Source organism: Pan troglodytes, chromosome 3 (assembly GCF_028858775.2).
Source record: "Pan troglodytes isolate AG18354 chromosome 3, NHGRI_mPanTro3-v2.0_pri, whole genome shotgun sequence".
NCBI lineage: Eukaryota > Metazoa > Chordata > Mammalia > Primates > Hominidae > Pan > Pan troglodytes.
The window spans coordinates 87153437-87180083 of record NC_072401.2 but is presented as its reverse complement, the minus strand read 5'-3'; the positions used below and the strand labels follow the sequence as shown (position 1 = coordinate 87180083).

The 26647-nt window shown below is 36.9% G+C and overlaps 1 protein-coding gene across 6 annotated transcripts in view; it reads right to left on the bottom strand.

Moving 5' to 3' along the window:
* The window catches only part of ARHGAP24 (Rho GTPase activating protein 24), an 859252-nt gene that overhangs the window by 217944 nt on the left and 614661 nt on the right, over positions 1-26647 (bottom strand). Inside the window, exon 1 of one of the 6 annotated variants that reach the window (XM_003310422.6) lies at positions 12841-13108. The exons of the other annotated variants lie outside the window; for them this stretch is intronic. The gene's annotated coding sequence lies outside the window, so the exon portion shown is untranslated. Of the gene's footprint in view, positions 1-12840; positions 13109-26647 lie in introns of those variants that run through there. 6 annotated transcript variants of the gene reach the window in all.

Here is a 26647-nt window from a genome sequence, read left to right as displayed (position 1 = left end):
TGCCTCCATGTCTGCATTTGTACTAGTCAAGATAGATAAATTATGATGCACTAACAAGCAGTTCTACAACAAAGATTATTTCTGACTTATACCAGTCCAATGTGGGTCAGCAGAGTCCTTAGCTCATCATAGTCACTCAAGCACCTCAATATGTGCTTCCATGATCCCATAGCCAGTGGAAGGGCACACGATGACCCCAATCATTGCACCTAAATCTTCTACATGGAAGTGGGACACATCACTTCTGCTCATTCTTCATTGGTCAAAGCAAGTTACCTGGCCATGACTAACTTTAAAGGAGGGGAGAGATATAATTGATATAACTCTTTTTTGTGCCTGGAGAGCAGAGAGGTGGAAATATTTGGTGAATACCTTTCATAACTATCTCGGTATTTTAACACATACAATTTCTTTCCTGGTGTCACTTTTCAAATCTTAATCACTTAGTAGAGACAACATTTTACGTTTGTACCTCTTATCTTTGCCCTTAAATATGCCTTCTTGCTCAATCTGAATATGTTATAGTAGCAGAATTTATAACACTGAACACATTGATGATAAGTTCATTCTGAAAAACAAAAATATAAAAGGCCTATGCAGATGCCCACAATATGGACATTTAGTTCTAACCCTACCTACTTTTTCAGGCAGCTGCCCTCATACGCCATTTAATGGAGTTCTTCCCTTTCTGTGATTCTTTATTTCTTTGTTTGGTTAAAAAGGGGAAGGACACAACAGGTTTTGACTAGCATTGGATTCTCAATCTGCTGCATAAGCCTACTATTTAGTTCTTACAGAGCTTAGTGACAATAAATGTTTACTGATTAATGGGTAAAAGCCTGATATATTTATTTTTAGACAAGGTTTTAATTTTTTCCAATGTAGTTCATGAAGAGAAAAATCATATGTGAAACAGTCACACTAAACTTGGCTGAAAACAAAAGGCTATGACTACACTGCCTGGAAGAATGCTTATTCAATATTCCCTAGACTAGCATATTTCTCAGTAGAGACAAGAGCATATACTGTAGCCATGGAAAATCTGGAGAACAAAGCATTTGAAAATACCATTTACACTACATCAAACTTGAGCCCACTCAGGCAATGTAAATCTTTCCCATATGTGATGACTACTTGTTGTCCAGCTTCCAGTTCTAAAGAGACACTGTAAATATCCCAAATAGTCCTTTTTAACTCCTACCAAGAGTCTGTCTTTATGCTTGTGGTTGAAAGAACAGTTCTCTAATAAATGTGAAGGAGAGATTTTTTACTCTGGGAAGAGCAAAAGGATATAATCTTGTATTTCAGGTATAAATTGAAACCATTTTCATATCTCAGAATGAGTGTAAATTTCAATAAAAATAAGTTTCCCTTAAAATCATAGAGACAATAAAACTAAAGACAGACAAATGATTGTTTTCAAGATTGATTGTATCTTGAATTATAAATTGGAACCTAAAATTCTCAATGTTTTGGTGCAAGATACAGTTATTGGAACCATTTTCAGAGCTTCAAATCAAGATATGGTGTGAAAAAGAATGATTTGTGTGCTACATGGGATGCAAGAGACAGTCCGAGAGGTATAATACAGCTAGTAAATTGTCAACTTCCCAAGGCATTTAGATGACTTAAAGCAGTGCTTTCCAAAGTGTGGTCCATGGACCACCTGTGCCATAATCACCTGGAGTTTTTGTTAAAATGCATATTCTGGGGCCCCATATCAGATTAGTTGAATCAGATACTTTGGGCATAGGGCCTAGAAATTTGCATTTTAAGTTCTTCAAGTGATTTCTGCACCTAATAAAAAAAATTGTAATGTACACAGGTTTATTGAGAGAAGAAAAGAGGAAAGGATATGTAAAGTCAGGGCATTGGAAGACAGTCCAGAAACGTAAGCAATGACTAATGAAACATTCTTACTTACATCTTAAAGCAAGGAGATACAAAAATCCAATAGTCTTAGAAGACAAAATATCATACTGATGGTTGAGTAGGACTTCTCAAGAAGATTCTAGTATATCCTTAGCATTGTCTCTCGGGGAGAAGGCAATCATAATCTCCAGCAACAGTTTCTACAGTGAATGCACTGGAATGGTTGGCACCAACTTCTCCATTCCCCTAAGACCTTCTGGTAGTTTGCCATGAATGTCAAAAGTCCAGAACAGGGTAGCCCTGAAGAATACCTGACATTCTCTATAGGTTTGCAATATAATACGCTTTTCTGTACTACCACTTGGCTCTCACTGCCAACTCAGTTTTTCTTCATACTCTGTAGCATCAGATGTTGGTTCTATTATAAGTTGAGTTTTTGCTTTTTTGGTGCCTCTGTTCCTATCTAATTCCCAGTGCTCGATGAGCCTGCATCTTTCTTGCCATTTCACTCTTAAGAAGAGTTTTATACGTGAACTCCAGCCAACCTGCTGACTGATTCTCTCTTTAAAAAAAAAAAAAGAAAATGAAAAAGTCTGCCTGATCTGTTTAGTATTGCCTTTTCTTTGATTCTCTGTAGAGTTTCTATGCCATCTACGGGCATGCATCTCTTTGAATCTTGATGTGTTCACCAACACAGGTGTTCTCCAAAATCCCATCTTTTTTTTTTTTTAAATGGAGGTTCCATTACATACACATGATTAAGTAAATTATTGACCAGGGGTAATTAACTCAGACTTCAGCCCATCTCCTGCCTCTGGAGGTTGAGTGCTGGGACTGAAAGTTCCAACCTTCTAATTGTGCCTTGGCCTTTCTGGAGACCAGACCCTATGCTGGAGCTATCTAGGGGCCCCAGCCACAAGTCATCTCATTAGCACACAAAAGACACTCTCATCACCCTAGAGATTCCATGGATTTTGAAAGCTCTGTCCCAGGAGAAAGGAACAAAGGCCAAATATGTATTTCTTATTATGCCACATCCTCGAGAAAACAGAAGTAATTTTCCTTTCTGTCCTTGATCTCTATGGAGCCCATATCTTAGAACAGGTGTTACTTTCTGGGAATCTTAGCTGTACTTTAAGAACTTGGGAAAAGATCACTCATTACCAGTATGGGCTCAGTTTATAAGGCACTTTCAGCCAAGCAACAATCCTTTTGAGTGATTTATGAACATTTCTGCATTTGCTTTGTGTCACTTAAGATAACACTGGTAAGGAGTGGAAAGATAATAAATGTTTGTGATCCTTAGAGACCAGAATTTGTATGAAATATAAACTAAAATCTGAAGCTCTATTAAACTGTCTAAAGTGGAGATTCTCCTGTAAGATTACTTTATTATTCCCTAATCCTCTCACCTCTATGGTCAAGACCTAACCAGGTCAAATCCTACACTTCGTATTTCAAGCTTTGAAATCCCTCCAGCTTCAAAAAAATAAAGTATACTTTACACTTTTGATAAGATTATAAACCATTATTACCAACCAAAATTTTTAATAGCAAAATAGATAGCTAAAAATGATTGGTTTAAGTTTAAAATATAATTCGTGTAGAAGGAATAGATGTTAGTCTATAAAACCAGGTGTATAAGATATAACTTCCTTATTTTTTTATATTGCCAGGTGGCTGAAACTTCATTTTGATTAACTTACTTTCTTTATATCATCTGATGTCAGGAACAGAGAGAGTTACATGTCCTGGGTGGGTATGAGGGGGAATCTGGTCTGTGGTCATCATCTCCTGCGCACATAGGCATCTCTGATATACTGGCTTCCTCATCCATGTGTGTTCCTAGGCTTAAGTCCACAGACTCTGTGGCTACGTTTGGGCTTCTCTGGATTTGTCTCTCTCACCACTCCTTCTCTTCCTTTCTTGGCTGCATTTAGGGCATGGGGTTAACCTGGGAGGCTGTTTTGGACACATCTTCTTAGACACCCATTTCTAATGACCTGGCACTATGCAGGGCACTAAAAAGTGATTCAAGTTTTGCAGCCTCCATGCACTTTACATGGGAAGTGATCCACAGGTTCCTTTGCTCTTAGATTTTCCCAGTGTGATCTGGGTTTTCAGTTCTGTCCCCCATGTACTCAGCTCAGGGAGTACCCAGCATGGTGTGGCAGAACTTGGAGCACTTAGGATCCTGCCACCCCTCAAGAACCTGATGTCTCTTTGTATCTCCTCTGATTCTGCCTTTGGCTCCATTACCATGAAAATTATTAATATCTGCATTATTTGCTCTTAGTGGTAGGGTAAAGAAATGTTTTATTTTGTTGTTGTCATTATAATTTAAAATTTGAACCCTGAGTCCTTATGGAGTTAGATTTTTTTGAAACTCAAAAGCTGTTACAAACAAAAAATCCAAAACACTTTTTTTTGAATTATCCCTTTTCTTAGGCAATATTTGTCACAAAATAAATGGGATTGGAGCAAAGCCAAATCCAAGGAGGTAGACCACGAGCTAACATCTCAAAATATGTCTCAAATGACAGCATTGAGTCTAAGTCCCCATCATGTGAAGCACAACTGCTGAAACTCCAACAAATGGTGAAGAATCTAAGATAAACAAAGTTGAATGAGTCACCTGAATGGTCATCTGCTTTATTATGAAATCTGAGCAAATAAGAAATGAAATATATGGAGAGCAAAGGCCTGGAATATTTTACCAAAAGGGAAGAAAAGCAAGCTCATATCCTCTTGTTAGTGTCTTTTAACTTTCCAGTCACTTAATTAAATGTCCACTGCGTCAGGCCGGGCAATCCGTCAGCACATTCTCACAGAGGATATGTCCACATTTGTAACAAGACCAGAGCAATACTGGACCCCAAAATTAGGGATTTGTGGGTGAAACACTGTGCTCAGACAAATATGTAAGACAAAGCCCCTGCCCTCAAAGAGCTTACAGTCCAGCTGAGCTTAAATGGACTGGTTAGTAAGAAGTCAAAATGTGAAGTGCTGAAAGTCACAGCAAAGTTTTGAAAGAGGAGGGATGAAGTAAAGTGATTCAGAAGTAATGATTCCAGAAAAACAAGACCTAGGAAAACTTCTCTGGGCTGAAAAACCACCTGCATGTGGCAAACCATACAAAGGTGAGAAAGTACAGAAATGCTGAAGCCAGCCATGTATATGAGAAAGTGGGCAGAGTTAGTGACAAACCTGAGGGGAAGGAAGAAGGGAAGCATTCAACATTTACTCTAATCAGGTTTGTTGTCCCAAACAATTTCCCCCAATATCTCTGTGTGTGTGTGTTCATAAGAGATACAGTACTTCATATTATAAAACTGCCACAATATCATGTTAATACTTTTTGAAATGCATATCTCTGACACAAAGATTTGCTTTACTTCAGAGAATGCTGTGGAGCATTGGGAGCTGCACTTTGGGGGCGATTCATAAATATTTTATTATTTTATTTGTTATGTATGCCACTAATTCCCATTTCAAGAGCTACAGAAGTTCAAAGTCAAGAAAACATTGTGTGGAAGGCTTCCCCTACTAAAAAGTAGCTCCTATGAATGAAAGAGGATGGATTTCTAAGATGTTATTCCTGCTGACAGCCAAAGATGAAGAGAGAAAGGAAGAGAAGCCTCAGGTTTATTTCAGCTGCAGGTTTGAGACTTTGCAATGGAATTAATACTCCAAGAAGTTGCCAGTATGGCTGCAGGTTCTTAACGAGGAAACACATTCTAGAGTTGCTATGTGATTATTGATAAGTCCTCAACTTAGTTTGGACAGTTTTGGTCATTAGAGAAATATGTGGGGGTTAATTACGAGATCATTAAGATCCCATCCAACTTCCCAATTGTATGACTTATGCAATTTCCATTTATAAGTAATTAATGAGTTAATTAAGGAAATGAAATAAGCCATAGATGTTAAGAAAAAGCCTAAGTCCTTTTACAGAAATAAAAAAAAAGGTAGTAGTGGTCTCTGAGAGAAGCATTAGAAGAAACACTAACAACAACCTTCCAAAAACCCATACTGGGTATAAGAAATGATGGTCACTTTATCTTCCCAAAGTGACAAGCAGGTGTCACTCTGGAAAATTAATTTATGACTCTAGGGTAGCAGTTATAGCAAAATAATATTCCTGGCACATGTCTGAAGACCCTTAGTCATTACTTTGAAGTATTTCCACTTAAATTTGACAACGGCACTGATGGATTCTTAAATTGAAAGAAAGGACAGTATTCTGGCAAATGAGGCAGCCTGGTGTCAAAAAATGTGGGATAGGTTTCTGGCTACTCCAGTTGCTTGTTTTGTGACACTAAGAATAAATAAAGAAAACCACATATAAGCATTGAACAAAGGAAAGTGTTTATTTGCGTTATGTAGTTTGTAATTGTTAAAAAGAAAAAAAAATCTGTTTTACTTTTCTTGCTGCTCTTTCTTAAAAAAACAAAACAAAACAAAATAACAACAACAACAACAAAAACAGGACAAGGAGATGATTTTATCTCAAAATAAAATATAATACTCACTTGCCTTTGTTTTACCACCACTTGCAATCGGGCCAAGACCATTGGTACTATCTGAATTTAACTTTACTGTAGACTTCTTCAAAACCCAAATTGAACTCAGAGAATAAAGCAGTCTCTTTAAGATAAATTTGATTCCATTTTTATAATGTCTAGTACAAACAGAACAAAATGTTTTCTTTTGAGTGCTGAATGAACAATATATGGGAAATGCTCAGAGCACTGTGGCTGGCACATAGAAGGTTTTGACATAGGTTATTCATTATTGACACCCTGAAACTGAGTAACACACAGGATGACCCATGTAAATGCACCAAAGCTGGACCTCAAATTCTGAAATTCAACTTTACAGCCTCTGCTTCTGTCCATCTGCTAAGGACTCATTGAAAAGTTGGGGGGTATAATTATATCTATCTATATTTATGTGTCTATATCTAGATAGGAAAGCAGATAGATAGATACATAGGTAGATAGATAGATAGATAGATAGATAGATAGATAGATAGATAGAGATACATAATCATCTTCAAATTGCCAAATGTATAGAGGATAGACTGTAGTAGAAAAGGATTGGGGCAGGGACAGTAGGCTAATAAGAGGGAATTAAATTCTGAGCAAGAATGTGGCCATGGAAATAAAAAGGAAAAATGCCAAGGAAATGGTTGCTAAAATTCTAATTGGCACCTGGTTGTATAAAACGTGATGGAGGAGATGAAAGATGGAAGGCTAGTTTGACTGAGGGAAAGACATGGAGTTTGAAGCACTGGAATACCATAGACAGCATTGAATAGGAGGCCCTGACCAGCAGGGCAACTGTCTGAGGTTGTGCAGGCTGAGCAGGGGCTGAAATCCAGCTCAGTTTGCTGCCAAGCTGAAGATCCTGATGCGAGCATTGTGCATCTGGAGGAAGGGGACGTTTGTTACAACTCGCACAAAGGGTGGAAGAGGCTTTGCTGATCAGATATCCACATTGAGCTTTAAGATGAAGCCATAGGCCTATATGAAATTTTCCAAGGAAGAAAGACTAAGAGAGAAAACAAAATAAACACAGACACTGAAACCAAGAAGGTGGGAAGAAAACAGGAGCCCTCTAACAAGAGGGAAGAAAAAAAAGCCTAGGAGAGGGGCAGAGCCATAGGCTATGTACTAGATCTCTACAAGATCTCTAATATCAAAAGACAGAACTATTTCAAGAAGAGCATGAGGGTGAACAGTATAGATGGCAGAAAGAACAGAAGGTGAAGACAGAGATAAAAAGCTGTTGAATTCAACTGTTAATTCAGCCATCATGAGCAACCTCTGAGAGGTCATTTCAATATTGTGGTAGAGATAATGCCAAAGTGCAAAGGGCAATCAACTCAGAGGGAGGCAAGGGAGAATAAACAAAAAATATAAATTTTTCTTGGCACCAGGAATAAAGAACATGGTTGAAAAGGCTGAAGATTTGTTTGTTTGTTTCATGCAGAAGAGGCCTGAACATCGTTGTGCAGTGAGGAAAAGCAAAGGTGCAAGTAAAAGGACATAATTTATGAAGCAAGTCCTGGTTCCATCTTCATAAATATTTTGTTTAAAAGTTCCATAAACACCAGTGGCCCAGGAAATGCTTTAGCAAATACTCATTAACAAAATGACAGCTATTTAAAAATGTTCCCATAGCTATCATATGTTTATCACTCCTTGAGAATAAAGTCTGGCATGGAATCGTGACTGTTTTCTTTAGTATGAGAACCCTTCCATTCCCTGGGGATTTTCAGAGAATGGGGTACATGATTGACCTCTTACTCAGACAGAAGGAAATTATGCTTTCACTTCCTGCCCCCTTATGTATTTGTCACTCAGTCATTACTTCTGGCTAGATACAGATGTTAGACTGAAAGCTTGGAAGCCAAGGTTCTAGATGAGTAATATTTCAGGACTAGTTCTCCTACTCTTAAAAAAAAGAAAGTGATCAGGACTCACTAATTTCCAAGTCATTTCAGTTCTGAAATAATCAAATGAGCAAATTCATATGTAAAAGAATGCTTATCCTAATTTTATTCACAGCAGAAGTCACTGAAACAATGTAGGTCCCCAACAATAGGAGCCATGTTCTATTATGTAAAGTATAACCATAGAATGGAAGAATACACAACAGTAAAATTTTTTTCAAAGTGTTCTGATTGATATAAAACAAATAATTTCCACAATACCTACAGCAAAAGAAACAAAACCAAAAAAGAAAAGGAGGGGGGTTATAGAATAACACTTGAGACCTTCTTGTCCTCCAATTCCACTTTCTGAATTATTATTGACTGTAGATACCCGATGCTTTTTCTTCTGGCAATTTACAGTTCCAAATTACTGTTTGCTAACAGTAATTTCAGAATTTATTAAATGGCTTTGCTTAATGAACTGTTCATGTTTTAGCATGATTCAGCAGTATACTAAGTAACAAATACTCCAATAATCAAATATGAAATAAAACATAGCAGTTTTAACATCATTTTATTTGTCGATGTCTTTTTAAATTAAGGTTTGAAAGTAATAGTCATTCAACAAACATTTATTGCATGATTAAGATGTATTAATACAAAAAGAACCTTGGATTCATATTACCTCTTCAACTGTCCAGAAGCTCCAATTTAATATGTTAAACAAAGGCCAATATGTAGGAAAATACTTGAGTCAGTTTGAGTATCTTTTTTCCCTGGGAGATTGTAATTGAAAATGAACTAAATGTGGATTTTTCAAAGAACAAAGCATTTATCTCTTTCTCTGTTCAACAACTTCAGAAATCTCAATATCTTCTCTTCCCTGAACACGATCAAAAACACTAAGCTTGACAGTTCCTTGGGAAACATAAATCTTGCTCACTGAATTCTAGTTTATAAGGGGCTGAATTCTGAGGCTTCTGGAGAATTCTCATAAGGTTGTACTAAGAAGCACCCTTATAAGGTGTTATCAGTGAATGCTAACATGCATTAATTCACTTAAATGGTTGTTTCCTTTTCCAGGTTTAAAAAGTATCTTTCTAAATCGAAGTCTTCCTAAGCGTGTATTCATAATGACACTGACATTTCAGGAATTTTAAATTTAGGTCTTATGGTACAAAAGTTCTAAATTTAAAATACATATTCTTTAGTATGTCGAATTTCCTATTTAGGTATGAACACGAAAATTAAATTTCGATTAAAATGAAAGAGGAGTCAAGTGAGGAAAAGCTTTACTGAATTGACTTAACATAGCATATTTTCAGTTTAAAACAGCGGTGTTTCAATTGGAATAACATTTCATTTTAAAATAAGTCATGCCACCTAACTGAAGGTAGGAAGCAAAAATAGGCACAATTTCTAGACAATTGTTTTTTTTTCTTTTTTTCTTTTTTTTTTGAGACAGAGTCTCACTCTGTTGCCCATATTGGAGTGCAGCGGTGTGATCTCGGCTCACTGAAACCTGCGCCTACCAGGTTGCAGTGATGCTCCTACCTCAGCCTCCCGGGTAGCTGGGATTACAGACATGCGCCACTGTGCCTGGCTAATTTTTTTATTTTTTGTAGTAGAGATGGGGTTTCACCATGTTGGCCAGGCTGCCCTGGAACTCCTGACCTCAAGTGATTCGTCCGCCTTGGCCTCCCAAAGTGCTGGGATTACAGGTGTGAATCACCATGCCTGGCCCAGAGAATTGTTTTAGACAAAGTTAACAAACATATGCATATCCCAAATTCATTATTGCAGACAAAAGCCAGTCTCTAATTCATTGTTTCAAACAGAAAAGTTTGTCATATACACCATCTGATGCTTTAACACTTAGGAAAAATTTCTACAGTGACTAGGTGAAACTTGTATTTTTTAAAAAATTAAAGAAAAATGAGCTTCTAATACAAAAGTCTTCATAATGTGATTCCAAATAAAGTTAAATGATCAAGTATTTAGCCAAGGAATCTAATTAAAGTTGAAACATAGAATTGCCCTGGACTCAGCTTATAGCTTAATAAATGTATGTAATATATCCAGTTTTTTTCTTTTGTAGAGTGAGATTAATAAAAGTGACTACTATCATTTTCAATATCTTTGAGAAATCAGTGATTCGTTTTGCTCTAAAATGCACAATATAAAAATATTAGAAGAAAACATATTGTCATATATTGTGCTACTAATTCATTGTACATGGTTTATAAAATTGCTTTGTAGTGTTTTTCAGCTTAAAAGAACTTGTAAGTTAGAAAGCCATTCAAGAAATCAGAAAAATCACTGAGAAAATAAATCTTGCCTTATTCATTGTTTTCTTAAGCATAATCTCCACACAGAAGAATTGAATAAACCAGAAAATGAATATTTTTTTCCTTTTCTCTCTTTCCTACAAAGCATTATTATGCTGTTTCCCAGCTAGACATGCATGTGAACAGCGTGATTGTGAATGGGACTAAAATAAAACACTTAGTGCTTGATTAATATTAGGTATGCCTCTTGGGATTTGTTTAGTCACTGATTCCTTGACACACACCTCCAGTAACTTTATAAAAAGAACAAACCACACTTTCTGTATAAGATGCAGTAACACATTACTTATTCCAGAACTACTTCCATGGCAACCTCTACTACAGAACACAACTAAGAACTTGGACACAAGCCAAGTGTCTCCTGAGCACCCAAAATAGATGTCACCGTGTCTATGTCCTTTGGCACATGCACGTTTCTCATAAGAGAATCTCTTGGACCCTCAGATAAAGTTATTGCCTCTTATTCGTCCATAATTTTTTATAAACTTGTTCATTTTCTGGTGTTCTTGCTCCCAGCACAAAATAATCATGAAGAGGTTGTTGAGGTTGAAGGAAGTTATTAGAGATATGCAAACTGTCTACACCAGTAAGTAAAGAAGTCACTCTTCAATATGGAAGGTGGACACAGAAGGAAAAAAAAAGTCCTATAAAAATAATAAAAGAATTAAAAAAAGGCTGGGCGCAGTGGCTCACGCCTGTAATCCCAGCACTTTGGGAGGCCGAGGTGGGTGGATCATGAGGTCAGCAGTTCAAGACCAGAGTGGCCAACATGGTGAAACCCCATCTCTACCAAAATTACAAAAATTAGCCAGGCATGGTGGCAGGCCCCTGTAATCCCAGCTACTCTGGAGGCTGAGGCAGGAGAATCACTTGAATCCAGGAGGTGGAGGTTGCAGTGAGCCAAGACCGTGCCATTGCACTCCAGCCTGGGTGACAGAGCAAGACTCCATCTCAAAAAAATAAAAATAAAAAATAAAAAATAAAAAAAACCCAGTGATTATGTGACCATTTGATCTAAGAATTAATAGCCTTATATACCATGCAATGTATTACTGCATTATAGAAAAATTCTGTAATATGTATCCATGAGTAATACTGAGAAATTAAGGGAACATTAAATTGCATTTAGTCCCCTCCAGAGAGAGCTCAAAACATATAGTGGATCTCAGAAAGAGAATGATCCACAAGTGGCTAAATTCTTTCAAAAGCTTTTCAAGTTTTCAGTGGTAAAAGTTTACTTTTTAAACTTCACTTTATGGAAAATTCACATATATTGAACCCCTTAATGTTCTCCATTGTTGTTTTATTGGCCAGCAGCAAATATTATATACCAGCTAGCCAGGGCCTCGGGGAAAGAGTGACACCTGGAATGCTAGGGTACACAGGGATTTTTTTCTGTGCCGCATTGGGCTATTCCCCTTCTGCTCTGGAAGACCCTCTATGGATCGGTGACTTGAAATCTTTTTGAAAATTTCACTCTTCTTAGAAATGTTGCTCCATTAAGGTGAATGAGCTTACACTAAGATAAGCTTCATTAAAAAAAGAAAAGTAGGCTTATTAGAATTTTTTTTAAAAATAATGAATAAAGAGAAGGAAGGATTAAAATTAACAGCTAAATATAGAAGCAAACTGGAGGCAAAAACCCCAATTCAAAATAACTGTGTTTCCCAGGTCAGATCTACCAAGCTGTGATGAGTTTAGTGAGCCTTGACTGAATCAGTTAAAGTGCCTAGACTGCCCTACCCAGGTTCTCTTGTCTGATTGGCTCCATATTAGTTCTATATTTCAAGTTGAAGATTCATTAAGCTCCCCCTCCTGCCCAGTCAAGAACATTCTGTACATTTTGTAATGCTAAATTTATCTTTATCCAACACAAGCAATAAAACACAAAAACCACACATGACAAGATACAACAAAGAAACAAACCTAAACTAAGCTTTAAAATAAAACAACAGCAACAATCATCTGGTTCCTAAAAACACTAACAAAACAAAGCAAAATCCGAGTAGTTTCAAATATCAACAGCCACAAAATAATACAGTTAAAAAGCTAAAATATTTTCAAGGGTATATTTTCTCTCAAAATAGAGGTGAAGAGGGAGGAAAAAAAGGTCAAATGACCACTAAATATTTGTCCCCAAAACAAATGAACCCTGAAGATTTAAATGAGTAAAAACAGTACCTTATAAGTCACTGGTCTGGTCTACGCACAGCTGTTCCCAGTGCCGACTCTTGTTTAACTGTCCACTGCCTTCAGTTTAAAGTTAATTCTTTTGGCAAAAAAGTACAGAGCTTGTCTGGAAAATGCTGTTTGGACACAAACCATTCCTTTCAAAGCGGTGGTAGCTATATTTAAGTTTTCTTGTAGAAGGGGATATAAACTCTTCCTGTAGCTAATTTTCTTTCTCCTCCTTCTCAGACTTAGTCAGTATCCTCCCATCCCATATATTGAAGAAAGAGACAGAGAGGGGAAAAAAAACCTACAAGGAAATATACCTTAAATAATGTAGTATTTGAGCATTTAGAAACAAAACAAAACAAAATAAGAAATAGGAATCATAGAAAGCTCATCAGGACCTTAAATATAATTTAGCCCGGTGAACCCATTTTGTAGATAAGGGAAGTGAAACCCAGAGAAAAATATGATTTGTATAAGGTCCCTCACACGGCTAGTTAGTGCCACAGTTAACAAATAACCAGGTTTCACAACTCCTGCTTCAATGCTTTTTCCACTACACTAACATACCTGAGGGGAAATAGTTTACCTTTTCCTCTATATCCTTGCATAATAAGCGAAGGAATTGGCAGGGAGCAGTAACACAATTTGGATGTGAGAACTGTCTCAGAGAAAACATTTTCTTTGGATTTAAAATCCTTAATATTGAAACTTTCCCTTTAATCTCCAATTTCTTTGTATATTAGGAAATAATCTTTTCCTTTGCTGATTGTCCAGAATATTTTTACAACTCAGGAGTTGCCATATTTCAAGGGATGCTAACATTTATTAGTCCTTAAAGAGTACTGCTTCAGTAAGGCATGGTGCTGTGACAGGTGGCAGAATAAGTGTTCTACCTAGTGTCAGTGATACTACTCCATGGCTCTTAAACTAGACACACATTTGCTATTATCACAAATCCCCACTTTCAATCTGTCAAGATTTTTTGAATACACACATTTGGTTTTGATTATTGTTGATTGTATACTTTGTTAAATAAAACAGAGAAGCAACATAGCAATTTTCATTGGTGTCTTTCATGTATTTCCTATTTATTGGTGAATAAATTATGTTTTTCTAACTGAAAGAGTGATGTGCTTATTATAATAATTTTTAAAATTACCTTTTTGAAATGTATTCATTCATTCATTCACTTATTTAACAAATATTTATCGAACATTCATAAGATCTATCTCATCCCTCCCACGTGAAATAGTGTAACAGACAAGCAATAGCTTCCTTAGAAAAGTAGGGAATTTTCAAATAAAATCAAAGGGTTTGCATGGGAAGTAAGGTCAATTCTCTATGACTACTTCTGTATTCATTCTCACACTTCAAACATGTGTCCTCGATTTATTTATATCCTATCGATTGGGTTGCTCCAATCTTAAAACATCCTGCCCAGGTCAAGTAAACCAAAATATGAAGTGGCCCACACTGAAATCACTCTGGCCACTATTAATCAAAATTAATTTGATCTGGCTCCTTAAATTTTAAAGCAAAATCTTCTTTACACTTTGCAATTCCAAGACACAATGAGAAATGCTCAGATCATTCAAGGCCTATTTTCAAACTGTTACCTATTCTTTAATTCAGAAATGCACTGTTTGATTTTAATATTTCTCATCTACTTTTAAGGCATCTACTCTTGCCCTGTTCTTTGGCAGGAAGCAGTATGCTTATGACCAAATAATTATAAAAGTGTAATTAATATTTAAAATGACAATTAGATTTTCTGGAACACATTTTCCAAAATGTTGAGAAATTAATGGGTATGATAGCACTTTTCTAATGCTGACAAATAAGCTGAGATTCAAAACAGAAATGTTGAGAAAGAAATTTTGGAAAACCATGGTTTTTGACACAATGACAGCATCTTATTTTCCTTTTATTCTCATTTGATTATGTCTGTTTGAGCCCTATGCAAAGGTTAAGCAACATTAATATGTCAAATATGACAAGAGTTGGACACATTGATACATATTACTTGCATTTGCTAAAAATATTCCGTATTTTCCTTTTACTTCTTAAGCTTTACTTTCGATATTGACAGTTTTACCTTTAGTCCATTAGAAAGAGCAGGAAGGAAATATGAGTAAGACCTTGTAAGGTAATAGGCCTTGAGGAGACATAGAGTTTTACATGGAATGAGTCAAGGTGATTCAGAGGGTTAAATGGCTGCAGGAAGGAAGGAAAGAGTGAAGAGAAGTCACGGACAGATTGTTTAGAACAGGAGTGGGCTGAGCCATAGACAATAGATTATGGGTATTGAATTCAAGAACCAAAGTCTCCTAAAATAGGCTAAACAAAGAAGGAACTAGCAATTTTGGTGACCAGTGAAAGCAATAGGAAATTGGCCTTCAAACCTACTTCAAAATCCATGGAATGGCTCATCTCTACCCATTGGAAGGGAAGCATGTGCTGTCAATATGTGATCCAATGCAATCTAAAACGGCACAACATTTTTGCAACCATTTTAAAAACTGGTGTTCTGCTCTATTTAGGGTCCTGGGACACATTCCAGGTTGCCCTACTCTGGGAATGCTCTGAATTTCAGAATACTAGTGTAGTTTAGTGGGGAATACTCACTGTATTTTGAAGATTTGCCCTGTGGTGTTGAATTTCACTGATGGAAGAAATATTTCCAGCAGAGGTGAACTCCAGGGCAGGCTATATTAACATAGGCAAGGCAGTCGGAATTCTCTAACTCTTGATCTCCTCCTCTCAGTTTTCAGGTTTATAGTAACACTAGAAGAAGGTTTTTACTAAGAAATCCCAGAGAGCTCTTTGGTGATAGCAGTGAAGGGTAGTGACTGCATGAACAGCTACTAGATTCTAATATTCTATGCTTGGGGGCAGATTTCATGCATGGAAGTTTTTAACAGTTTTAAGAAACTGACACACATAAAAATCTCAAGCATCAACTCTCTTAAGCCAATTCCAGCACATACGTACACCTCTCACAGTTCATTCTCCTCAGAGAACCAGAATCATCATTCCCCTCCTTATACCCATGATTTCTCATCTTTCCCATCATTCCCCTGCTTCACTGTTGAACAATTTCCCATGATTACTCTCCTTCATTCCTTCCAGTGGTTTTCCATTATTCTCTTGCTTTGCATTGTCCAGTGATTTCCCATAATTCCCCTGCTTCAGCCCTACTACAATCTCCCATTGCCCTCAGTATAAATCCAAATGCCTAACCATGGCCTCCTATGTACTACATGATTTAGCTTCAGTTTATCTTTCCTACTGATATGGTTCGGCTGTGTCCCCAACCAAATCTCATCTTGAATTGTAGCTCCCATAATTCCCAGGTGTTGTGGGAGGGACCCGGTGGGAGATAACTGAATCATGGGGACAGTTTCCCCCATACTGTTCTCATGGTAGTGAACAAGTCTCACGAGATCTGATGGTTTTATAAGGGGGAACCCCTTTCACTTGGTTCTCATTCTATCTTGCCTGCTGCCATGTAAGACGTGCCTTTAACCTTCCGTCATGATTGTGAGGCCTCCCTAGCCAATGGAACTGTGAGTCCATTAAACCTCTTTTTCTTTGTAAATTACCCAGTCTCAGGTAAGTCTTTATCAGCAGCATGAAAATGGACTAATACACCTACCGAATTTCCTAACCTGCTATCACATCTGTGTGGGATGCTCCTCCCTCATATTTTCACAGAATGATCTTCTCATCATTCAGGATGATGCTACCAAATGCCACCTCCTCAGAAAGAAGATTTCCCGACCATTCTGGTTAAGCATCCTCCCACCCACATATACCCTCTATCCCATTTCCCCATTTTAATTTTCTTTCATAGCCCTTTCCATGTCTGAAATGATCTTTTGTTCTTCCTTACTTATTATCCATTTTAGTAGTCAGTTGAACCATGTTTGCTATGTCTCCTCTAGAATAAGTTTTATCAAATCAGAAAGATATCATGAGATATAAATAAGATTAGAAACCTAAGATTTAGGCTTTTTGAACCACATTGCTCTTAGTGTTCAGAACAGTATCTAGTATAAAACAGGCATTTGACAAATATTTCCTTAATGAATTAATTATACTTTCTGCATGAGCTACTATTCTTCTGTCAACAAATATCTAACTTAAGTCCATAAACAAGAAGGCAAAATCTAATCTACTTCTGCAATTGACTTAACACTGCAAATCTCCCCTTGGCTCCAGCAGCTAGGAATGACAGGAAATGAGGAAAGAGCCCCAGCTGGGCCCTAAGTAGTTGTATCTACATAAGATACCTGTAACCTTTCGAATTGTATTAACACAAAGGCCAGATAATATCTTGACTTGCCAGAATATTGTCTGTGGATATATGTATCTAACTAGATATGTGATTACATTTGCTAGAGATCCTAAGAGCTTCCGGAAATCTCTTTCATTTCCTGAATGCTGCAGTAGTTTTTCTTATTGAAACAGCAGATAGCCTAGAGCTAATTCTATCCTTTCCAGGTGGTTTTAAGAAGTTGCCCTCACCTGCCAACTCTTGCGAGCAAAGGCTAAATCTTTGCACTTGCAACATATGTTTTCTAAATGAAAAGGAGGGAGACCAAATAATTTTGGAGAGGTGAGCTCAAAGATAATTTAATCTCCCATCCAAGCTCTGCTGCACACTCTTTCAGAGCCCTCCAGTGAGCTGTAAATTAGATTTCCTCTCCTGTCTCATGTCCTACTGCTTCCTAATTACCTGTTCTAGTGAGTCAGCCTCTCTGGGTCCTGGGACTCAGACACATTGTGGGATAATGTGACTGGCTCACTACACTTCAAGTACGGCTACATCAGAGAGGTGGCCATGTGACAGCAAAATAGGGAGAGGGTGATTCTTTGTTAGGAAGAGAATGGCTTTCCCTAAGTGCCATGACAGCCCTCCTTCCAGGACAACCAGGGAGAGGGAATTTCTTGCCTGAGCACTGGTGTCACTCAGAGGCAAATAACTTCATTCAAAGTCATTAAAACAAAAAGTGCTCTTTTCCTATTGTATTGACTATACATTAATCTACATATATAAGTGGCATTTATTTCATTAGTGGATCAAAGCTAAAATATTTATTAATTGTCTCTGTGGACAAGGCCTTGTGCTAGGTTATGAAGTTTTTGTAATAATTTATTGTTATCTCATTGGTGATAATATTTCTTATTCAGAATACAAATTTCCCCAGGAAAATAAAGTAAAAATTCCTTTCTTCTTCCTTGAATTTATTGACGTGCCTATATTTGTTGAGCCCATATAATGTGCCAAATGCTTGGGTACAAAGAAGAAGACTAACTCCTGCCTCAGAAATGGAGGTGGGAGACATTTACAGACTATTGTGGAGGTAAGCACTGCTTTACAGGAGAGCATGGAAGCAGCAGGGAATCAAGACAGGAAGTAACCAAGGAAGGCTGCCTTGAGGAGATAGAACCAAAATACAATTTGAATGCAGAAGGAGAGGATTAACATTCCAAGTAGGAGATAGAGTACACTTGGGTTACTTCAAGTAGTTATATAGAGCTGGCATGTGGAATGAAAAACCAAGACTGATAGATAAAGTATGCAGAAAGGAAGACAGGCAAAAGTCAGGCTCAGGAATTTGGTTTTTATCCTCAAGGAAATGGGCATCCATTGAAAGATTTTAAATACGAGATATTGTGGTTTTAGAATGCTAAGTGAATAGAAAATTCTGGGATAGGTCGTCTAAAGGACTATGACATTTCTATGTATAAGTAAGACACTGTGATAGTCTGAAATTAGGCAGGAAGGACAGAGAGAAAGAGAGAGATGGCCCTAAAGTATATTTTAAAATTACTACAGGTAGGAAGATGTTAGAAGGCAAACTTACTCCAATATCTCCATATAATAATTACAGAAAAATATCAGTGGTATTTTATAAGAATTGATTATGTAAAAGACATTTTTCATACATTCTATTTGCAGATGAGGAAACTGAGGCATATAACTGAAAAGACTGATTGCACAATTTGAAATCACATTCATCTGTCTATGAGGCACATATACTTTATACTAAACTGCCTGTCCCTTTGAGGGCAGCATACATTTTGGACATTTTCAAAACTTGGACATTGGGTGACTAGACTCAAAGATATTGTTTAGAATATAATTTGGCAATATCTTAGGAAAATTCATGGGCAGAAAATTAGGTTTCCTAGGCATCAGCATGTCCAAATATGAGATTCAATACATAAACAATTGTATTTGCATGGTTTCTATGGAACTACATGTTTAGCAACTTTGCAAAGTACAAATCTTTCATCAAATTCCTCTTGATAATCTAATTATCTTCATGCCTGGAAGACTTATTCACACACTATACTAGGACAGCCAGTGGAAACCAGAATGAAAGTCAACTTGGCAGATACCCTAGTTCCATCAAGTCAAATATTGAGTTTTGAGCTACATGGAGTTTGAAGGCTAACTCAGTTTCAATGAATCTAGGAAGGCAAGAGGTAAAACTAAGACATTGAATACAGAAAGGGGCAGATACAGCTCAAACAAGAGAAAATGCCGAGATTTGTTTTAAAGTTGGAATAGGAAAATTCCTTCTCTAACATATTTTATACCCCCTATGGATGACCCTATACCTTACTGTCTAAATCTTGACTTTCTGAGAGTAAGAGGAGGCACTGCTGTTAATGACAATTAGGTTGGAGATAAAATCCAAGACTCTTACAGGCAAACTTGGACACATGTCACCCTAATTATGAAGTGGGAATTAATACTGACCTAAAGACGATGATAGTATCAAGAACGAGGTCACGGGTTTTAGAGCAACTAGCTCCTAAGTCAGGAGATTCTTACACAATTTGGACACATTGCTCAATAGTCAATAATAAAGGCCAGATTAATAAACTATTTGTAATATTTTATTAATTATTTTAGTGCCACAGTTTATTTTTATTTAAAAATGGTATAGAACAACCAGGCACAGTGGCTCACATCTGTAATCCCAGCACTTTGGCAGGCCAAGGTGGGTGGATCACTTAAGGTCAGGAGTTCAAGACCAGCCTGGTCAACATAATGAAACCCTGTCTCTACTAAAAATATAAAATTAGCTGGGTGTGGTGGTGTGCACCCGTAGTCCCATGTACTTGGGAGGCTGAGGCAGGAGAATCACTTGAACCCGGGAGGCAGAGGTTGCAGTAAGCTGGGATTGTGCCACTGCACTCAAGCCTGGGCAACAAAGTGAGACTCCATTTCAAAAAACAAAACAAGGACAAAAACAAACAAACAAAAAAAGAGGTATAGAACAATGCAAAATGATGAGGCTTCTCTTTTAGAAGACATTCACAGATAACGGGCTGTGATGGTTAATTATATGTGTAAACTTGACTGGGTCTAGTGATGCTCAGATAGCTGGTAAAACATTATTTCTGATTGTGCCTGTGACTGTGTTTCCAGAAGTCGTTAGCCTTCGAATCAGGAGACTGAGTAAAGAAGATGGCCCTCACCTATGTGAGTGGGCATAATGCAATCTGCCGAGGACATGAATAGAACAACAGGCAGAGGAAGGGTGAATTTACTTTGTCTGCTTTTGCTGGGACATTTATTTTCTCCTCTCAGACATTGGTACAACAGGTTCTCAGGCCCTCAGACTCAGACTGGGATTTACACGATTGGGTCCTCTGGTTCTCAGGCCTTCAGGCTTAGACTGGAACTATACCACTAGGTTTCCTGGGCTTTCAGCCTACAGAAGTTCATGGAACTTCTTAGCCACCATAATCGTGTGAGCCAATCCCTCATAAGAAATCTCCTTCTATATATCTATATATCTCCTTTTGGTTTTGTTTCTCTAAAGAAGTCTGACTAATACACAGATATAGTGTGTAGTCTCCCATATAAAAGAACATATTTGCAAACACCATGGCTATGAAATATAAAGCTATTGGTAGCAGATGGGGACCCCCAAGCTATTTTGATTATTTAAAAAATAAGCACAGGCTTTATTTCTTCATTGTGTTCAATGTAACCATTAGTAAGTCAATATTAATGAACACCCAACTAAATCAAATCTCAGTTTACTCTCCTGCCCCACTCCTGCAACGTTCTCTGAGGTGAGGACATTCTTATATGGCAAGTTTCCTTACTGGGTTAGGCCAAGGTGAGGATGGGCACAGTGTGGAAAGCAAACATTCCCAGGTACAAACAGGAGAGATCAGCCAAAATTAATTAGGTTTCCAAACTTGGTTCTGTCAGCAACTAGCTGTTTGACCTTGGCCAAAACATTTCACTTTACGGAGACTTTGTTTTCTCCTATATAAAATAAGGGGATTTAGTAAGATTACTCTGAAGGTTCTTTCAGATGTGAAATTCAACTATTCTCTGAGATAATTATCTCCCGTATGTTTTAAATTTGCTGAAGGTTTATCCATCTTTGAGGATTGAGAGGATATCTGTTGTATTATAAAGAAATTAAACCAGGCAGTTATTGACAAAATAACTGTAATGGTAACAACAATAATTATTTCTAAGACTCCCAAGAAAACAAACCTAGGAAGTAGGGAGACATTTATTTTGTGAATAATAGGAGGACTATTGGAATTTTCTTAGGTGAGAAAGCATTGGATATAAAATGTGATACCATACTATGCTGAATAATTTTAAATATTAAGCTTACCTGGGCTCCCAAACACACTGAGGATTAAGATTCTTGAGTTTATACAGAAGAAGATTTCTTCCAGAAGTGTAATTCCCCTACACTGTCATTTTTACAATAAGAGTGAATCCACATTTACAAGGTAGAATGTTGGAAATGAATAGAGGAGGCCCTTCCTTGGTCTGTATTCTTTGACAAGTTCCTAGACACACAAATGTGGTTCAGAAAATAATGAAAATAAATTGCCCATCAGTGCTGGGCTATTGGCCAATCCCAAGCTTCAGTGCAACCAAATATAAGAAAGTTGGACTATTTCCTTACATTTATTTTAATTCCTCTTCAATGGAAAGCAATATACATAAGTATATCATGTAAAATTTAAAGTTCCCACCCTTTCTACCCTCACCAATACTATTCTTAAGGATTAACCACTACTGGCCAGGCGCAGTGGCTCACGCCTGTAATCCCACCACTTTGGGAGGCCAAGACGGGCAAATCACGAGGTCAAGAGTTCAAGACCAGCCTGGCTAACATGGTGAAACCCCGTCTCTACTAAAAATACAAAAAATTAGCTGGGCGTAGTGGCGGGCGCCTGTAATCCCAGCTACTTGGGATGCTGAGGCAGGAGAATCGCTTGCCCGGTGACAGAGTGAGACTCTGTTTAAAAAAAAAAGAAAAAAGAAAAGAAAGGAAGAAAGAAAAAAAGGATTAACCACTACTAACAATTTACTGTGTATCCATCGAGATATCAAGCTATCAATATCTATCCATATATATGTATACTTATACACACATATGTATATACACAAATGGGTTTTTGGAAAGAAAACATTTTCTTTCTTTATTCCATTTTTTGCCATATTTACTAAACTTGTTGACATTTAAAAACAAGCAAACAAGCAAAACAATAAATGTGTCTTCTTTTCCCACAAAAAAATCTCCATCCTTAAACCCTCAGATTTAACTGTAAAACTTATCAGGTGGTTAAGAAAAACAAGTGCAATGATACATTACTAAGAGTCAAGATGCTTGGCAAAATGAGTACCTAATAAATGTTTACTGATTTGAATGAATGGATGAATCACACCAATGACCCTAATCTCATTAACCTGGGAGAAACTGCTAGGAAATAACCACATATGAACTGACTTCCTTCATATCCATTCCTCTTTTTATCAAGTATTCAATCATCGCTTTTTTGAATGTCTTTTAATCACCGTTTTTTTCATAAGGATATGACTATTTCTAATATGAATACTATATTTTTCATCATCACTATTTGACCATTCAGCAATAAAAAGATCCTCATCCTTCATCATAAATTAGGCTCTGCAGTGTCTCTGTCATCATTCCAATCAACATTTGTGGGGTCTATTAATCCCAGTATCTTTGTTGAATTTACCTTATCTGAGACTAAGAGATGTTAATATGTTTGATGTCAGTTTAATTTTTAGGTCCAGCAGGAGACCCTGAAAGGATAGAGGAGAAATTTTTCTCCCCTACACAAGTGATCTCATCTTTAGTTGTGTCTATCTTTTTTTTTTCAGATGGAATCTCACTCTGTCGCCCACGCTGGAGTGCAGTGGCACGATCTCGGCTCACTGCAACCTCCGCCTCCTGGGTTCAAGGGATTCTCCTACCTCAGCCTCTTAAGTAGCTGGGATTACAGGCGTGCGCCACCACACCCGGCTAATTTTTGTATTTTTATAGGTGGGTGCCACCATGCCCGGCTAATTTTTGTGTTTTTAGTAGAGACAGGGTTTCACCATGTTGGGCAGGCTGGCCTCGAACTCCTGACCTCATGATCCACCTGCCTCAGCCTTTCAAAGTGCTGGGATTACAGGCCTGAGCCACCACGCCCAGCTATCATTCTTGATTTTATTTGTTAGATTTGAAAAGGCTTTTTTTTCAGATTTTACTTTGCCTGCTCAACTCAGAAGCATTCTTTTCCTGCTGTATTATCACTCTGTCTTTGAGCTCATATATTCTGATTTTATGGTTTCCTTTAGTCCTTATACAATGCACAGCATTGGGTACTTGTGGACGACTTTAGATTTTCACATTTTTTTAAATCCAATCTTTAGATTTTGAATAAAAAAATAAATCAAACTGTTACTTGCCATGCTATTTTCATTCACTCTCATCTTTCTTTTTAATTATTTTATTTTTATTGCTAACATTTTGCTATAACATGTTTGCAAGTTGTCACACCAATTTATTTCTCTTTTCTCATGGTCAACACAGCAGCCGCATATAAACAGTCTATTTTTGTTCTGAGACTGTGAGGGCCAGTCTCTTTGACACCTTTCCCACCTTGGTAAAACACTGTTTATCTTTCAGAATGCCTCAAGATTTTCAAGTTTAGAGCAATTCCTTTCCCCAACAACCATTTCCAAAGGCCAAGCTATAAACAGAAGTTAACAGTGTAAGCATTGTAGCATTATATATACAAACATGCACTCTATTCCCCAGTTTACACATCAGGATCATTTGGCAGACAAAAACAGGGTAACAGAGTTTAACTCTGACCAAGAATGTCATAGTTTGCTAAGAGCCTTTCTCTCTGCAATCATACATGACCCTTGTTAACATCAGCTAGAAAATATTTTGTTCTACCATGACTATAATATGCTACTGAAAATTTAAAACATTGTTTCTTTTTTCTTTAATAATTTGCCCCTTTGGGGTAATCTATATGCCAAAGAACAGGTATCATTTTTCTTTTTCCTCCCTCCCAGGTACTCAGTTTGCTTTTGTGGTTGCTGTTGGGATGCTCTGTTCAAGTTTCCAGTGTTTATGGCTCATACAGACAACCCCTCTTCCTCTTCCACAGCAATTCCATAAAGCATGCTGTAATTTTAGGGTATGTAATAAAGGTGATGAAGCATTCACATGTGAATGTGTGAGGTGTATGTATGTCTCTCTGTGTGTATATATGTGTATGATGGTGACATAATACATACATAACCAACTACATCTAAAAAAGACATGTCTATATAAAAATGGTCAGTTGGCAGCAGTGCAATCTGGAGAGACATTTAAGTTTACTTATAATCAAAACATTAAAATATTATTACCTGAAGACTTCAGCTAGGAAGAATAAACACACATCATTTGCAACTATGGTCATACATTGCTTAACAATGGGGATGCATTATAATAAATGCAATTAGGCCATTTTACATTGTGTGAGTGTTGCAGAGTATATTTATACAAACTTAGATAGTATAGCCTACTACACACGTGGGCTATGTGGTATAATCTATTGCTTCTAGTCTACAAACCTGTATAGCACTGTACTGAATACTGTAGGCAGTTGTAACACAATGGTAAATACTGTGTATCCAAACATATCTAAACATTGAAAAGACATAGTAAAAATACGGTATTATAATCTTATGGGAACAGTATCATATATGCAGTTCGTTGTTGACCAAAACATTGTTATGCAGTGCATGACTGTATTTGCTAAATATTAAAATTGTGAGAGTTTTTGTTTGACTCTGAGGAGGAGTGAAAGGCAGGTGAACCCAGTATAGTTTGTGGTTCTCAAGTTAGAGCTAGTAAATGACCTTAGTGATTTATTCTCAAGTGGGAAGCACTTGGCATAAAAGGGGAATTTTGTATTTCCTCCTATTTATGCTTTCACCTCAGCAGATTTTTCATCTGTTTTTTTACATGCTGTTTCGTTGTTCACTGTCTTTAGTCTCCAAGGAACATGTGCATATTCTGCCAATAGATGTGGGGTCGTATTAGTCTTTAACATGCATAGGAATCACCTGGAAATCTGCTTAAACATGCAGATTCTGATTATGGCTCCAGGGTAGAGATCCAAGAATTTGAATTTCTAACAAGTTCCCAAGTGTTGCTGCTAGTGAATGGCAAAGATCTGGACACTAATAACCTAAAAAGAATAGTTCAATTTTAAAAACCTAGAAGTGCTATGGCAGCTGAAGAGCAAGGAATTATTTTCATGTGTTAAGTTGCAAGACCTCTATGTAAGTACAGAAAATTCTCGACTCTTCTTTTAATATTGTTATGATTGTCTCCTTCTCTATCTTTTCTTTTTTATGTGCCAGTTTCTCTGATTGCCAGTCCCTGTACCCCATCTCTACTTCCTTCATCTATATAGAGAAGAATGGTTCAATCACAATATTCAGGATTAGGAAATAGGGACATGATTTTGATGACTTTTCCTCCCCGGGCTCTAAATATTTTTATTTTGTATCACCTTGTTGATATTACCTTAGGCTGAAAGCAGATTGTGAAGTACAAGAAATCTGACTAATGATTAAGTGCAGTGGATAAACAGTTTCAAAATTTGTACCCCGTAATTCATAAGGGTGAAAATAAAATAAATTCCTGCTGGCAAAAAATTTACAAAAAATCTAACAACACCCCAAAGCAAAAAACAACTATGCAATTGAGTGTAAATTTATTTTTGCTCGGCTTTCAGCCTTTATAACCAAAGAACTGTGCTGTATGTGAGATCTCGTGTTTTAAAATAGAGTGGGTATCACTGATTTTTATAAATGTACTTTTCTTATGAAAAGCTGGTCTCTGTCTTTGAAACCTAGAATTAGGGAGTATTTTTTCAATTTTCATGATAAACACTCATATCCATTCTTACTATTGCCATTACTTTCCATGGTTATTTGTTACTTTTTATCCCTCTGAAACTTCAAGTAAGCAGTAATTTTTTATCTAATTATATTATTTCTTAATATACCAGAAGCTTGTAAAGAGTAGTATATGCCTACAACTCTCTATTTAAACTACTATCATGCTTGGAGATGTAAGAAAATATATAAACCCTTTTCATGACTAATTATTTTTCCATATCACCCCCAAAATCTTTTTTATTACATGGACCTTAGTGAATCTTTCAACTCATTTTTCTTAGTGCTTATTGGGTAAACATTAATCATTCATCTTGAATCCATAGATCACACCTACATGCTCTAAGCTTAGTGTATGAATCAGTTAAAACAAAAACGTTTTAATGCCACTTGCAGGTGTGCTCTAATATTCTACTCACTGCACAATCCAATTCACACACCATAAAATTATTTTCAAGTCAGGCTCACCATATTAATTTAAACATACAATTTTAAGCAATAGCTACCTTTCACCAAACACACCTTTTTTTGTAGCATATCTAGTGTATT